We start from the raw sequence: 15260 nt of genomic DNA on the forward strand, positions 1-15260 counted from the left end.
TGCTGAAAGTGAAATGGTGTATCAAAATATGAAAGATGCTTCACTAGGACCTAGATTCTGACCACCTACAACTTTAACTCCTATATGAAAAGGAAAACCAAAATCAGTTTACTGCTTGCAACGGCATGTCACTAAGGCATGATACGTACCTATACATATTTAATAAAAAAAGGTGGTTATTTCTCTTCAGTTCTTCATTCTCTTTCAAGAAAGAGAAGCCAAACAATGAAAATCCACCACGAACAAGTAGCCACTTGGCTCCAGCTAGGAAAACACCAGCATTCATTGTTAGATCATACAGCCCCAACAGCTGAATTGGTCTCTGACTGGAAGTGACTCTGGCTGCCAGTCTCTTCCCAGGATACCTGTGTACTAGTGCTGAACACCTGGAACAGGGAGATGATTTGTCTGGAGTGTAGAGTTTTCTACTGCAGATAGCTAGGCAATTCATATTCAGATACACCTTATCAATAAACTAAGGCTTTTAAAGCTATTGGTTTTTAGACCCATCTAATTGGTGCTCCACTAACATGCCCCAGTATCACTGTCTGTCTACACGTTACTGCCATACTCAGTTTAGCTGGTCAGACTTCTTCCAGAATGCAGATCATCCAATTTAATGCTACCTGCAGGATGTCTGCCACACATCCGGTCCTCCGAGTGACAGCAGTGTGGGCGTGTTGGACCTATTCTTAGTGACTCTCATCTGGTCTTGACAGCTAAATAGATTAAACATCTATAAGAAATATGAAGGCTGTTTCAGGTCACCATACTGGAAGCCTGGTCCAAGTCTATCCTCTTGTGACAAAAAAGGCTTTAGAAACAAGGGGGGAAAAGAGACAATACAGAGCAGAGGAAAGGAGTCTATTAAGATGCCCTTGAAAAAGCTGGTGATATCTCCAAAGGAAGATGGCAAAATAACAAAATCTGGTTATAAAATGTCAACATAACAAAGAATCACGGAAAGATTCAGTGAACAGTTTGGTCAAGACAAACTGGCTGATAAATTTTGGCATGTTAGTTAGAAAGTCTTTAAGACCAACAGACTCTCGGACTGTTAAAGGAGTACCAACAGAAAATGTATTCAAAACAAAAAGTTAAGGAAATTCTTCACATCAGCCTAATGAGGTCTGTACTCTGGAGTCCCTCTTTAGAAGTAGTTTCTCTTCTGTGTTCAGCAGAATAGAATTTATTCATTCTTTTATTAGCATTTGCTAAGGTCAGGTAATTTTAACCAAACATTCAAAAATAACTTTTATGGAGTGGAGCATGAGGAAGGGGAGAACAGAAGCTCCCCATCCTGAGGACGTGTGACAGCAGTTACAACATTAAGACTTCATCTGGTTCTCAAGATGCTACTACCCCACACAAAAAGTAGCTAGCAAATCAGAGACCATCAGCACCTGACAATAAAACAACACAAGAGCAGAAGCTGGACAAGCATGAAAATTTCTGTCACATTCTTAGTTAAGCATAAAGAGGGAAGGAATTGACAAATCCAAGGCCTGAAAAGCTCCACAGTTTGCCTAGCAAGGTGGGAAGCAACCAAACACACCTCCAAAACAGCAGGGAACCATGGAATATGATAGTTTTAATCACTGTATTTTCTGATATTTCTGCCAATATTTCTAAGCACCTATAGCCAGAACAAGCCTCAGGCTTTCGCAAACAAAAAAAGGAAGTACCTCTCTCTAATTTTGACTCCTTAAGACAACATGACACACAGGCAGAGATATCACACTAGAGAGGAGACATGACTTAACCACCTGCAGGGCCAGGTTTAAGTTCCAGCACTTGTAAAATTATCAAACAATGCGAATGCTACAGGCGTTTCGTGAAATTAAAAGCAATGAATTTACAGTGGGTTTTCACACATTATCCAATTACTATCTTGCTGCAAGATATGAATGTGACAAACAGCTGTGCAATATTTATGAAAAGTATAAAGCAGTTGACTATCCAGCTTTATATAGCAGGGCAGTTCCAGGCTGACATCACTTTACCTGTACGTAACTGGAGGGAATTTGTCTCCAGCTGTGGCAACACAGCACAAGTCTTCACTTAGCACATATCAAAGCAATCAGCAAATGGCTCATAAAAACAAGGATCTCCCAAAGGACATAACCTTCCGCACAACTGACGTTGGCCTCTAAGACATAACCTACTGCATTAATAAAGTGGGACCACTGTGAGGTACAATTGTTCTGGTCCAACTTGCACTTGGAGTACTACATTACAAGGCAATGAAGTAAAAGAGAAAGAACATGCAATAAGCACATCCTTACAGTATCTCCCACAGCAGATGACCTGATAATCAGAATATATTTACTACTAGTATTTCCATTTCTCTTTTGAACTACAAGTGAAATAGCAGATCTGATTTTGGATCTGTACCAGACTGGTATCAGACCCAGAAAAAAATACCAAAGCCTGGTTTCTTGTGGAGAAAAAAGTCTTCTGCAACCACATTTCCTCTATACTTACCCTCAATAGTTCGATGCCACCATATCAAAGGGCGATGATATTTATACCTGTACTGATGAAAGGCTGGTGTTTAAACTCAGGGCTCCTAGATAACAAGGGAACTCTTAGGGGTGAGGTGATCAGTGACACAGCCAACAACACTAACCAAAAGCCAGTCAGACAAAGATCCATACAAACCCAAGTTGCTTGGCCTTGCTGCAACAGCAAGTATCTTGAGAAAGTGGCAAAAAAGCTGACTTTGGCTCTGTGAGCAGTGCTGGCAATCCAGACAGGCATACATCAGGAGCTAGGACAGGCATGGAGATATTGCTTAATGGCTAAAGCTTCTGATCCTAGAAAAGAGCAAAAAGCCCCTAGACTGTTAATCTGCTAATAGTGCCTAGTTTCTCACTCGGAAGAAAGCCACATCCCACACACTAGCAGATGGGAAAGCCATCACAATGCACCATTCCTTGCCAGCAGGTAGTCAAAAAGGCAGTGTCTGTGCAGCCCAGGCCAGCTGAGGCTGCCAAGCAGCCTCCCTGCACACAGCCATCTGTAGTAGCTTTCACCTGCTAAGTTGACCTCCCTAGCTGCATCTGTCAAGACATCTCCAGAGTGGCAAGCTCTGCAGAAATTTAAAAGACTTTTCAACTTTAAAAGAAAAAATTTACTACAAGCTAAAATGAACTTTTTAAGCAGGAAAAGCAAAGTGCCTATGCAAATAAAAAAAAATAAAAATTCAAAACATGTATAGGCAGGTCTCTCCTAAGAGACTTGTCCTCTTTGGCAGGTTTGATTCTGGTCACTCTGCTTGGTTTCTGGATTGCAGCAAACACTATGCAATCCCTCCCCCAAAGAAGCTGCTCTTTCTGTTACAAGAAGCATGGTCACCTGCTCCCAACTCCACAGCATCCCCCCATCAGGAGCAGGCTCACAGGGCTCTGGCATCCCTTTTGCCACTTACCAATCAATCAGAGATTACATCCTAGACTTTAGGTTCCATAACCTTGTAGCATTCCTTTCTTTCTTTTGAGAAAGCCAGACTTCATGTTGTTTGGGTTGCCTTGATACTGCCCATATTTCCATACACCATCTAACTTCATCCATTTAAGAGTTTTTAATTGACTGATCAAATTAAAACACCCAGATGTGATGTGATCTGCTTCATAACACGGGAATTGAAACCTGTCCCTTTCACAAACAATCCCATAAGCACTGTAAGGTGGCTGTGACACAAAACAGGGCCCACACACTTTCCTACATCAAAAGGGCAGCTAGGAACCAAGGGGTCCACAAAATCTAGGAGTCTTTTCTGAAGAGGGACAGATTTCATACAGTCTTCCAAAATGAGGAGACAACAATGATAAGGAATCAAATCTGAAGGTACCTGGCTTCCTCAGTGTCACAGCCACCTTGTCAGACCTAAGACTAGAAGGTGTTTACTGAGGTTGAACAAAATATCCTGTGGCCACATCTCAAAATTAGAGCCATGATAAGCAGAACAAATGGAATTGATTAATTTGAAGTAACTCAGAAATTGAAATTTTAAAAATTATTTAACCTTATAGAACAGCCTGAAAAAAGTCAGTTTAAGTATATATTTTTAAAAATACAGAAGCTTAAAAATGAAGTAATCTAGCATTGTCAGATTGACCTTGAAGGGGAAAAAACCTCAGACCACCAAATATTTTTGTCCACAGACAAAAGTTCTTTTTGTTCCCAATGCAAAGTAATTTCTGGCTGTTCTTTGGATTGTCAAGTTCTTATCTAATATATCCCCATTTGCAGCAACTATAATACCCAAGGAAGCCAATAATTAAGGCAATTAACCTATCATACACACGTAATTATGATTTCTACTTCAATACTTGGAAGAATTACTAACATGTTGCTACATGATAAAAATTTAAGAAGAACTTCAAAGCAGCAGTTAGTAGGTTATAAAATAAAACAGGAGGCAATTAAAACTGTTCAATTGACTGCAGAGAGTACTACCATAGGAGAGTATACTTGGTGGTTGGGATGAATATTTTTCACAGCAGCCCATATGGTACTGTGTTTTGGATTTGTGATCAAAATAGTATTGATAAAACACCAATATTTCAGTTATTTCTGAACAGTGCTTGTACAGCAACAAGACCTTCTCTGTTTCCCACTCTACTTTTCCACTCCCTGCCAGCAAGTAGGCTAAAGGGTAGATAGAAGATTGTAAGGGGTCACTGACAGGACAGCTGACCCAAATTTATTAAATTGATTACCTCATCACATATCACATATCTTTTGTCAAAAAAATCCAAGGGTCATATTTTCCAAAGTAATTGTTGCTTGGAGACTGGCTGGGCATCCCATTTCAAGGTGGCAAGTTACTGCCCTTGTGTCACTTGATGTCCACACACATACACTGTCCTTCATTTAAATTGCCTTCATCTTGACCCAAGAGTTTCTCCTGCATTTGTTCTTCTGATTCTATCCCTCATCTTGCTGGATGGACCTGAGCCATCAGCTGATTATTAATTGCTAACCAGGGTCAGCTCCCTTCAGAATCCCAAAAGACAGAGTTACTCCTTACAAACCAAGAAACGAGGAGTCATGCAGGTCAGATTAAAGAAAATTTAGGATAATTTGGGGTTATGGAAATAAAACACTACAGGTGAATTGAAAATTTATTGTAATAGCTAGGGATTTCAGGAGCAGAAAACAAAAAAAACAAACATGTAGATTCTTCAATACATCAGAATCCAGCTGGTTGAACGGGTTCTAAACCACCAGGACAAAGATAAGGCAGATAAAGTCAGTGCAGTGACACTACATGTTTCTGCATCTGCTTTCACTTTAGGAGATGTGGAACGGAAAATCCTCTGGCTTGTGTTAACTCTTTTCAGAAAAATGCAAAGTACTTCTTGGGGCAAAAAAAAAAAGATACAGGAGTTAAAGTACAAAACCCTAAAAATAGGCTCAAAATGAAACATTAAATCCTATGTCAGAAAAAAGCAAATGAGTAAGCCAACGGTGCTGACAAATTCAAAACCACACCACAGATTAAATTAGACCCGTGTATTTATGACTCATCTGAATAATTGCCGAGCAAGCTGTGTCTGAAAAAACATCTCAGCATGGAAGAATTTCTACACCTGGGTCACAGAAGGTAAGCTGTACTCAGTTGCCTTGCTTTGCAGCAGAACTTGTTGGTGCCTTGCAGAGAAAGCCAGGTGACAGAGGAGAAGCAGAAAGGAGACAGAACAAATGAAAGTTCCGAGTACAGCTGTGATGAGCTGCAGAAGCAATTAGTACAACAACAACAGATAGAGAACCAAGGTTGAGAAGAAAAGGATAAACCACATTCCATATGTACAACACAGAGCCATACTGAGACGTTTGGTGAGTAGATGCTCCCAGAAAACATCTGAAAGGTCAAGTTAAGTTCGTAAGCTTTTCTGGACTGAACAACTGATGCTGTCATCTTAAATCTATTGCATTTCATTACCTGCTCCCACAATAACTCCTCTCTGAGGCAAACCTGTGAAGGCACAGGAGTTGCCTAAGGCCCCTTCTGCTACCTCTGGCACATGTGCTGTCTCCCTGACAATCACAGTGTTTCATCAAGACGAATCAAGCCCCACAGGAAGCCGTGCCATGCAACTTGGCACCTCAGCTTCCAGCAGCAGGACTCAGTCATTAAGGATTAGCTCACAAACATTATTCAGCCAAAGCACTGTACCACAACACACACCGTACAAGGAGAGGGGTCACCCAATTTGAAATGGGGAGGGGTTTCTTGGGGGACGGTGTTGGAGGCATATGCATAACTGGAGGAGACTTGAAGTCTCCAGATGTGCAGAAGCCAGATGTGTAATTCTTTGAGCTTCAACTTTTTCAGTGCTACATTGAAACCTACTACGAGAGATCAAGGCTTCAAACACATGCAATCTGGTCAATACTGATTCTGATCACTGATTCAGAATCTAATAATTTCCTTCCAACATTTCACCTCTTACCACTTGTCTACTGCAGACAAGGCACTTCCTGGTAATTTACTTTCATTTCTTTAACATTTACGGTGATGCAAAGCACCAAAGTATGAATCCTACTTCTAAAACTTAAGGCAATAGAACACCTACTCTTATGGTATCTGAGCACTTAACAACTGTTCAACCTGTTATTCTAAACTTCAGTTACAGATATTCTAAAGCTTCTGTAAGTAAACAAACAGCCAAGAGCACTTAAACTGTAATTGATAATGTGTGAGTTGGAAGAGGAATCAGAAGACCCAGCAATATCCTTTGAGCCCTAGCTTCTATTATAGCTCTACTGTTGATCTATGAAATCCCATAGTTTTGCAATCTGACTCATGATTCTAAGTATCCAGTGAGGGTAACACAGATAAGCAATCAAACTATTTGATAAACAATCAAACTCACATGGAAAAAAAATCCGAAACATCAGATAATTGAAGCAGGACACAGAATCAGCAAGTCTAAACTCCAGTCCTATGAAGCATGAGTATTCCAGCAGCCCCAGAAACAGAAAAGCATTGTGGCTTAAAAATAGGGTGTGATACCAGATAACAGCAGTGATTCAGCTGGAAGACAATGAGAGTACAAAAGCAAGAGACAAGCCAAAACCTGCACTGTAATGACAACACACAGTCACAGCCTTAACATCTCCTTTGGTGCTAGAATGAGAGGTTAAGAACAGGGCAGCCTGTTTCATGAGTACAAATAATAGGAAAAACTATAGCCATCACAGAAGCAAAACCCATCACAGACACAAATGGCTATTACCAGCTTATCTCCTGACAGCGATGCACGCTGCAGCCATCTGCAATCAAACACAGTAAAGCCACTTTGAAAAGCAGCACAGCTTTTGCAATTTGAACCAAGACATTTAGTCACAACCAAGAGTCTGACCATAAAGATTGCAGATGCAAAAGGGAACAATACTGGGAGCAAATGAATTTCCTTCCACAGTAAAATGTATAAAATGTATAAAATGTATGTCTCAACTTGACCATCTACGTGCTTATATGTGGAGAATGAGACAGTAACTCCTCATGCAATTGGTCATGTCTATTTACACACCGTCCTTCTTTTAAGTGAACAAACATAACATTTGGTCCCATTGATGTAGTTTCATGGTTTTGGGGTCAAGAGATGGATACACACAAAATCTCTACCCAAAACCAGACATGCATGCCAAAGAAGCATTTCTACAATTATGGGATGGGTAGCATTTTTTCATAGCTGCTTTCTGCCCTTTGATTCCCTTTGGATATTGCTTCTAATAGACTAAACCTCTGAGTAACTGCTACTCTGAACCTGATTTCTCAAAGACAGACCATTAATGCAGGCAGCGTCTCCCAACAAACTCAATGGCCTTTGACATTTTAAGAGCTGGAGGAAGGGGTGGGCAGCAGAGTAGGAAAAGAGGCTACTACCTATTGAGAACACCATTTATGGTCACATCTTGTTAGACACCATAAACTCTGCTAAAGACAAACAGGTAACTGGGTTTTACTTTGTTTAGGATTCTCAAAGAACCACTGATTAACAGAAAACTCCCTTCAAACTCACCAAATACAAGTTTCCTTCTTTCTCTACAGATGACTTCTGAGAAACATTATCCCAATGATTACATTCAGTCTTTAATCACACCTTCAACCCTGAACAGCTCTCTGCAGAGAGAAACACAGCAGAAGATGCTCAGAACTGTCAGCACACTGAAGCCTTGCTGTGCTTGGCTATGACAGTGAGAGTTCGAAAAGGTGACCTTTACAGTCTGGTACCTAAACAGCACATGGCACTGCCTCTCTTCAATTCTTTCTTAAAAGTCTGTAGTATCAGAAACTGAAACCCTCCACATTTCTTCCTCAGGACAGAATACAGAAAAATGCACTGGCACAAGACAAAGGAACCTGACGTGTTCCCTCCATGATGTTATTGAAAGCTATCTGTCCATTTTGTATAGCTTTAAACTGTGATGCTGCCCATGGGTGTGAATACTGCGTGCAGAGCCTGGACACTATTTTTGTTACCCAAAGAATTCCTTGGTTTGCATCAGGGTGCTATTCATCTATTTCAGGATAAGTTAAGGTAGGGCTATCTAGCTAATGATAGGGTCTGCTATAGTACCACGTAGACACCTAGTCTTGTCAAGCTTGTTCTTTAAACCCCTGTCTAATTGGGCTAGACAGTTTGTACCACACAGTAATTGTTCCATACACTTCCAGTGAGGTGACAGCTAAGAAGAGAGCTGTACTTTCCGCAAATATAAATCACAGCAGAGGGGAGTGAGTAGAGATTACCAAATACACGCCCCACCCCTTCACTGCGCTGAGCTCCACGTATAGGGCTCACTGCCAGTAAAGAGTAACTGCATAAGGATTTAGTAGGGACCATAAGGCCATGCTTAACTTCAGGTGTTAGGATCTTGTGGCTACTGTAAGGCTCAGACAGCTCTCATAGTTCTGTAAAGGCCCAGCTGAACTCAGAAAATGCAAATGTCAAAAACAGATCTGAGAAATACATCTCAGGGATGACCTTAAATGCAACTTTATGGCCTCTCATTTCCCAGGGAAGCAGACAAGGAGCAAAAATTTACCACTTGAAATATCACCCAAACAAATCCCACCCACCACCTCCACACAAGGTCCAACTATGCCAAACAGCACTTTCATGACAGTGATCTCAAGGGGATCCTGCATTTCTTTTCCTCCAGCCATAACCATTGTAGACCCCTTTACTGCAGCAAAGAAAACAAACTAGTTCATATTGATCTGGAATCAAAATGTGCACCAAACATAAGATGCTGGCACCTCCTGATTCAGTAGGGGACTGACCTAGAAAACCCCGCAAAGCTGAAGAGGGTTGCAGCTGGACTGAGCCCATCTAAACACTACTCAAGGCTGCCAAAAGAGGACAGTTTCCTTTTCTCTGTCTTCACTCTGGCTCTTGAAAAGCTATTTCAACTTGTGTTCTGGAAAGTCATACATGAAAAAAAAAAAGAAACTTCTATTTCAGACAAGCAATTTAAATTAGGTCAGTGATGACTGTGAGAACTGGAGGCAGCCAACTGAAAGCAAGGAGCAGGCAAGATAGAAGAGAAGCCACCATATCCTGCAGCAGAAACGCAGACCACCTTAGATGTATCATTTAACCTTACTTCACGGGATTTGAAAAGGCAAAGGACAGAGAAACAGTCTGGTCACTAAAGCAGAAGTGCTCAAAGAAGGGAAAATTGCAGTGATGATTATGAAGTGCAGATTCTTCAGGTCTTCCCACAAAACCAAAATCAAAGGGACCATTCAATAAACCCAGCTCTGTCCTTTCTTGTCACTGAAGCAACTATTCAACTCTTCAGGGTCAGTCTGTCTCACAACACACACTTCCAAAAGCATTTATCAGGTATTATTTATCTATTCATAAAATAAATACCATCCTTGAAACCCAGTGAAAACAAACAGATTAAAATTGCCCTTAACACTACCAGCATAAGAATCACACCACCTGATGGGAGAGGGGGAGGAGGAAGAAGCCTGACCAGGTTAAAAAACAGGCAACAAACACGATCAGGAAAAACTACAGGAAAAGCAGTCAAACCCATATCTTGTGGCAAGCAGGGAAAAATCTTGTTGGCTTCCAAGAACTTAAGTTTCCCTTTCCCCCCTCCCCACTCCAACTTATTAATTTACTAATTAAAAATAATTTTTTGAGTAATCTTTATTGGGAGTTTCCTGTTTACACAGCAGTTACTCCGTGATCCAATAAACTCCCTGGCCTGAAGTACGTGACCTTGACACACACTCAGTCCAGCATACAGCAGTTACCTTGTAAACAGGAAGCTGCCAGTGCACCAAGGCACAGGAACAAGAAGCACACAGGAGTTATACTTCTCCACCAGCACCTCCTGCAGCTTATTTCAAGTGCAAATCGGGAATTAAATCAAATATGTCATGAATATCTATGCCAACAAGTGCTTGCCAGCACTCTCTGAAGCTTTCTTGAAAAATAACAACTTACTTTTAGGTGTAAACATCTTCCATGGGCTGACATAGCCAAAAGACTTGCAGGCATCCCAAAGTGGCTTTTGAAAGGCTTTTAGGCATAAATTAATAAGAGCAAAGCAGAGAAAATTTTTATTGTAACCTGCACCTTACTGTTTTGGGGTTATAGGCAGCTGACAAGCATTAGTGCCCATATATTCTGGAAGGTATCAGGCTTTATGGGAATCATACACATGGCAACACCAGTCAAATATATGGGTGTATCAGTAGAGACTTAAATACCAGGCTGCAGCTGCATGGACGGCTCCCTGCTAAGCTGCATCACAAAAGTCTGCCTTTTGATAAGAGCAGGAGCAGTAACAAGGCTTATCCTCTGATCTGGAGCACAAATTCCAAATCAGGGGACTCTGCATTTTAATTCTAGACACACTGATCTGCTTTACAAAAGTGATAGTCCCACCCCACCTTGGTTCTCCACAGTTTCAAGTTATACAGACCGCAACAGATCTACGAGAAAATAATTTCCAAAAATACACCTCAAACAATCAGCAACCATTTCCATTCAGCTCTTTGATAGATAGTAGAAGGCCTGGACATAAAAGCAAACCCAAGTTTATCTCTTATGTGAACACAGATATTCTCAGTTACCCTAGTCACTTCTCAGCAGTAGCCCATCTTAGTAGGCAGTCTTCAGAGAATGTCCATCAGCAGTCATTTGCACAAATGGGCTAATATTAAGATGTTATAAAGACATTTCAAAGGGAAGATTTCCAAGCAGCTGTAGTGATCTGGTTTTGAAAGGCATTTGGCAGACACTGAGGGAATTCTTCAACACCCCTTTAGAACAAGCTAAAGAAAAGCAATTAGCTGTCCCCTTAAATAACTGTATCTATCAAATCTCTGACACAGCAAGATCTAAAAGGGAACTCACTACCAAGTTTAGCACCATTTTTCCCCTCCCTTCCAGAGCGATCTGCTATATTGTAATCTACGCAGGAAGCCACAGCTACCAGCTGCTTGCTGCACTAAGGAATTTCTCTTACCCCGAAATTCTTGAACAAGAGCCCATCAATTTAAAAACCATAAAAATGGTTAAGGCTGAAAGGGACATCTGGAGATGGTTTAGTCTATATAGACTACATTACATCCTTGAAAAAAGCATCAGCAGCTATGCTCACTTGCAGATACCCACCACCACTAACAACATACTACAGTAAAGGTGCTGGACTCATGCTGCCAGTATTTGAACTTTGTCCTATGTGAAAGGCATTGAAACCCACCAAAAGGTCCATGATGGGCTTTAAAGTACAGTATTCTCCAAGGGTGTCTTGGCGCATCTGCAGATTCAAACGGAAGTACAAAAACTGACACCAGCAGCAGCCCCGCGGAAGTGCCCTTCCATTTAAGTCGCGCTGACAGCACCATCTAGTGCATTACATGCAAACAGACCTTTTTTTCAGAGGTAGCAAAACAGAAAGTGAAGTTAACACCACACAGTAATTTCTAGTAAAATTAGAAAATGGAGGTATTGCTTACAAATAACACATGTTAAATAAACTTGTTGTGTGCATATCAGACACTGAAAGGTCACTCCACAAGCACCTTACCCAAGTGATGACTGATGTGATCAGAACAGACACACAAAAACTGCTTCAGTGTTTGGCTACAGAATCATAAGCTAAGTGCCAGTAAATCTATTGGTGTCAAGTTCTGCCTATTTGACACTCCAGAGAACAGATAAATGTGATAAATGTTGAATGAGCTCAAGTTGTAGCACTACAGTAGTAATCACCTTTCATCAAATCAACTAGCCAATACAAAGTTGAAGAATAGGTATCTTTATTTCATCCTGTAAAACTTCACAATCAGCTCCTAATTTTTACCTCATCACATAATCCTATCTTTCATCATCTCTCTCTGCAGAAATACTTCAGTTCTTCAGGGCATGCTTTCATCCTCTGTTCAGACTTTGCTTGCACAGCTTTGAGTTAAGACAGACATCACCAAGCAGTGTTAAAGAGTTCCTTTTGCACTCCAGCCCCCACCACTGGAAAGGAAAAGTGCTCCCTTAAGCTAGCCAACAGCTGCTGTGCTGATCAGGCATTTCTACCAACCTGTCCACTCCGGGAGCACAGGCAAACACAGTGAATATCAGGAGTGAAGATTCCTGGAACTGCAGTGTTTTGAGAGGGGAGTTCAAGGTATTTAGTTGACTGGCTGCACCTATCAGGGTAGTCTAGCAAATATCTGCAGCCTTACAACAAAAATTATCCCATGGTCTACAGCATTACTCACCTTGCTATGCCTCTACTACAGTTAAAGAAAAAAAAAAGGCAGTAGAGCTTTTATAACAGTTAGCATGTCAGGTAATAAGATATAAATTACCAGAGTGGACAAAACATAGTGGACAAAACAAGCCTTACTTTATAATTGCAAATTATACACAGCCCTAATCATAGAATCATTAAATCATTACGGTTGGAAATGACCTCCAAGATCATCAAGCCCAACCTTTGACCAATTACCACCATGTCAACTCTAGGAGTAAATGCCATGTCCAGTTGTTTTCTGAATGCATCCAAGGGTGGTGACTGTACCACCTCCCTGGGCAGCCCCCATTCCAATGCTTAACTAACCTTCCAGTGAAAAAATAATTCCCGATATCCAGCCTAAACCTCCCCTGGCACAGCATGAGGCCATTTCCTCTCATCCTGCTGATACTTGCCTGGAGAAGAGGCCAACCCCCACCACACAACAATCTTCTTTCATGTAGTTGTAGAGGGCAACAAGGTCTCCCCTGAGCTTCCTGTTCTTTTGGTTGAGCCATGGGCTGCCAGCTTCTCCAGGAGAATGCTGTGGGACACAGCACCAAAGGCTTTACTGAAGTCCATGTAGTCATATCCACAGCCTCTCCCTCATGCAATGGGCAGGTCACCTGGTCATAAAAGGAGATCAGATTAGTCAAGAAGGGCCTGCCTTTCCTAAACCCATGCTGTGGCCTGATCCCCTGGTTGTATTGTACATACTGATAAACTAGCAAATGCAACTTAGTGCCCAAGCTTCTTCATATGCTGCCCAAAAGGGCAACTAAGATGAGGTGGTAAAGTTTCCACCTCTGTTATAAATAAGAAGCTTGACTAGGCCAATATTGAAGCAGCAATCAATTTATTAATTAATATGGTAAAGTATGAGCAAAACAGCACTGGGTACAGTGGGGGAAGTTTTCCCTCCAGCTGCACACCGATGGTTGAGGCTCACAGGTACTTATAGGGGTACACACACAGTTTCTCAGCAGTTTCTATTCCAAATTTTTACGTCACAATTCTATACACTATTGTGAGTTAGTTTTTTCTCAGGATGTACCCCGGAAAGGAGTATCTCCAGATGGCGGGGTCCGACTTCCGAAAGAAGAAAAAGGTCTCTCAGCTGGTGCAGTCCAGACTCCAGATGTGTGTCCACCTTTTTGATTGCAAAGACCATAAATCTCGTAACAGTGATGTCCAGCTTCTCTTGGTCGAAGCTATCAATCCTTGAGTTGATGCTCATCTTCCTTTCTCAAGCTGCTTTTTACTGTTCTGCTAAGGTGTTGAGATAAGCATGTTTCCTTTACATATATTCTAAAGCTATAGTTTCAAAGCTCCTTACTACAAGCAATATTCTAAAATTATACTTCAAAAGGTTATTATCACAAAGCTGTTCAATACCTAGCTACGTGCAGAAAGTTTCTGTCAAGTAGCAACATCCTTAAAGCTTTAATTCAGATGCTATAATGGTTAATTGCAAACAGAAGATAGGTTCAAAGGCCTTCTTCCATGCTTTACTCCCTCGGTTATTTATTAGAATTTGTCTTTTAACTGTCCCAGATCAGTTTCCACACATATCACAATCACAAGTACACACACTGCCTGACACGATATACCTGACACAAAACACAGCTTTGTATCTCACACCTACATTATGGTAGAAAAGAGTTATGCCCTAAACTGAAAAGTATTTTTAAAACAATGTGGATAGATAAAGCACACTTGTTTCATATTTCACAGAATAGTTTGGGTTGGAAGTGACCTTCAAGGTCATCCAGTTCCCATCCCTCTACCACGGGCAGGGATACCTTCCACTAGATCATGTTGCTCAGGGCTCCATTTAGCATGCCCTAGAATGCTTCCAGAGATGGGGCACACACAGCTCCTCTGGGCAGCCTGTACCAGCGCCTCATCACTCTCACCATAAAAAAAATTCTTCCTGATGTATAATCTAAACCTACTCTCTTTCATTTTGAAGCCATTCACCCTTGCCTTCACCCTACATATCCTTGTAAGACACCTCTCACCATCTTTCCTGTAGACTCTCTTCAAGTACTGGAAGACTACAATTAAGTCACCCCAAAGTCTTCTCTAGGCTGAAAAATCCCAATTCTTTCAGCCTTTCCTCATAGGAGAGGTGCTCCAGGCCCTCCTCTGAACTTGCCCGATTGCCAGGAGAAAGAAAAAAACAATGAGAAGGGGGGGGAAGGTAAAAAAACAAGAGAAAACCAGGGAACAGCAACGCCCAACACCAGGGGTTAATTAAGTACTGTTAAACTTTGTCCCACTCAAGACTCTCAAAAAGGTCTCCGACACCACACACAGCTGTTACAACAGCACGGGAGAAATGCGAGCCTTCCCGCACTTCCGAGAGCAGAGAAACCTCCTCTTTTCCCTACACCTCTTTACCCAAAACCAGCCAAACCCCGCCCAGAACTGCCAGGGAGTGCCATGGCAGCTGCGCCCTCACGGCCCCGCGCGCGCATGCGCCG

General features: G+C 41.5%; 1 protein-coding gene across 4 annotated transcripts in view; it reads right to left on the bottom strand.

The window, feature by feature from the left end:
- The window catches only part of TMPRSS11E (transmembrane serine protease 11E), a 41896-nt gene extending 30079 nt beyond the window's left edge, over positions 1–11817 (bottom strand). For 3 of the 4 annotated variants that reach the window (XM_038136465.1, XM_038136461.1, XM_038136462.1), the window contains exon 1: positions 11746–11817. The gene's annotated coding sequence lies outside the window, so the exon portion shown is untranslated. Of the gene's footprint in view, positions 1–8036; positions 8202–11745 lie in introns of those variants that run through there. The other variant, XM_038136464.1, reaches the window with a different exon arrangement.
- Between the last annotated feature and the right edge of the window lie 3443 nt (positions 11818–15260).

This window comes from Motacilla alba, chromosome 4 (genome assembly GCF_015832195.1).
Source record: "Motacilla alba alba isolate MOTALB_02 chromosome 4, Motacilla_alba_V1.0_pri, whole genome shotgun sequence".
Lineage (NCBI taxonomy): Eukaryota > Metazoa > Chordata > Aves > Passeriformes > Motacillidae > Motacilla > Motacilla alba.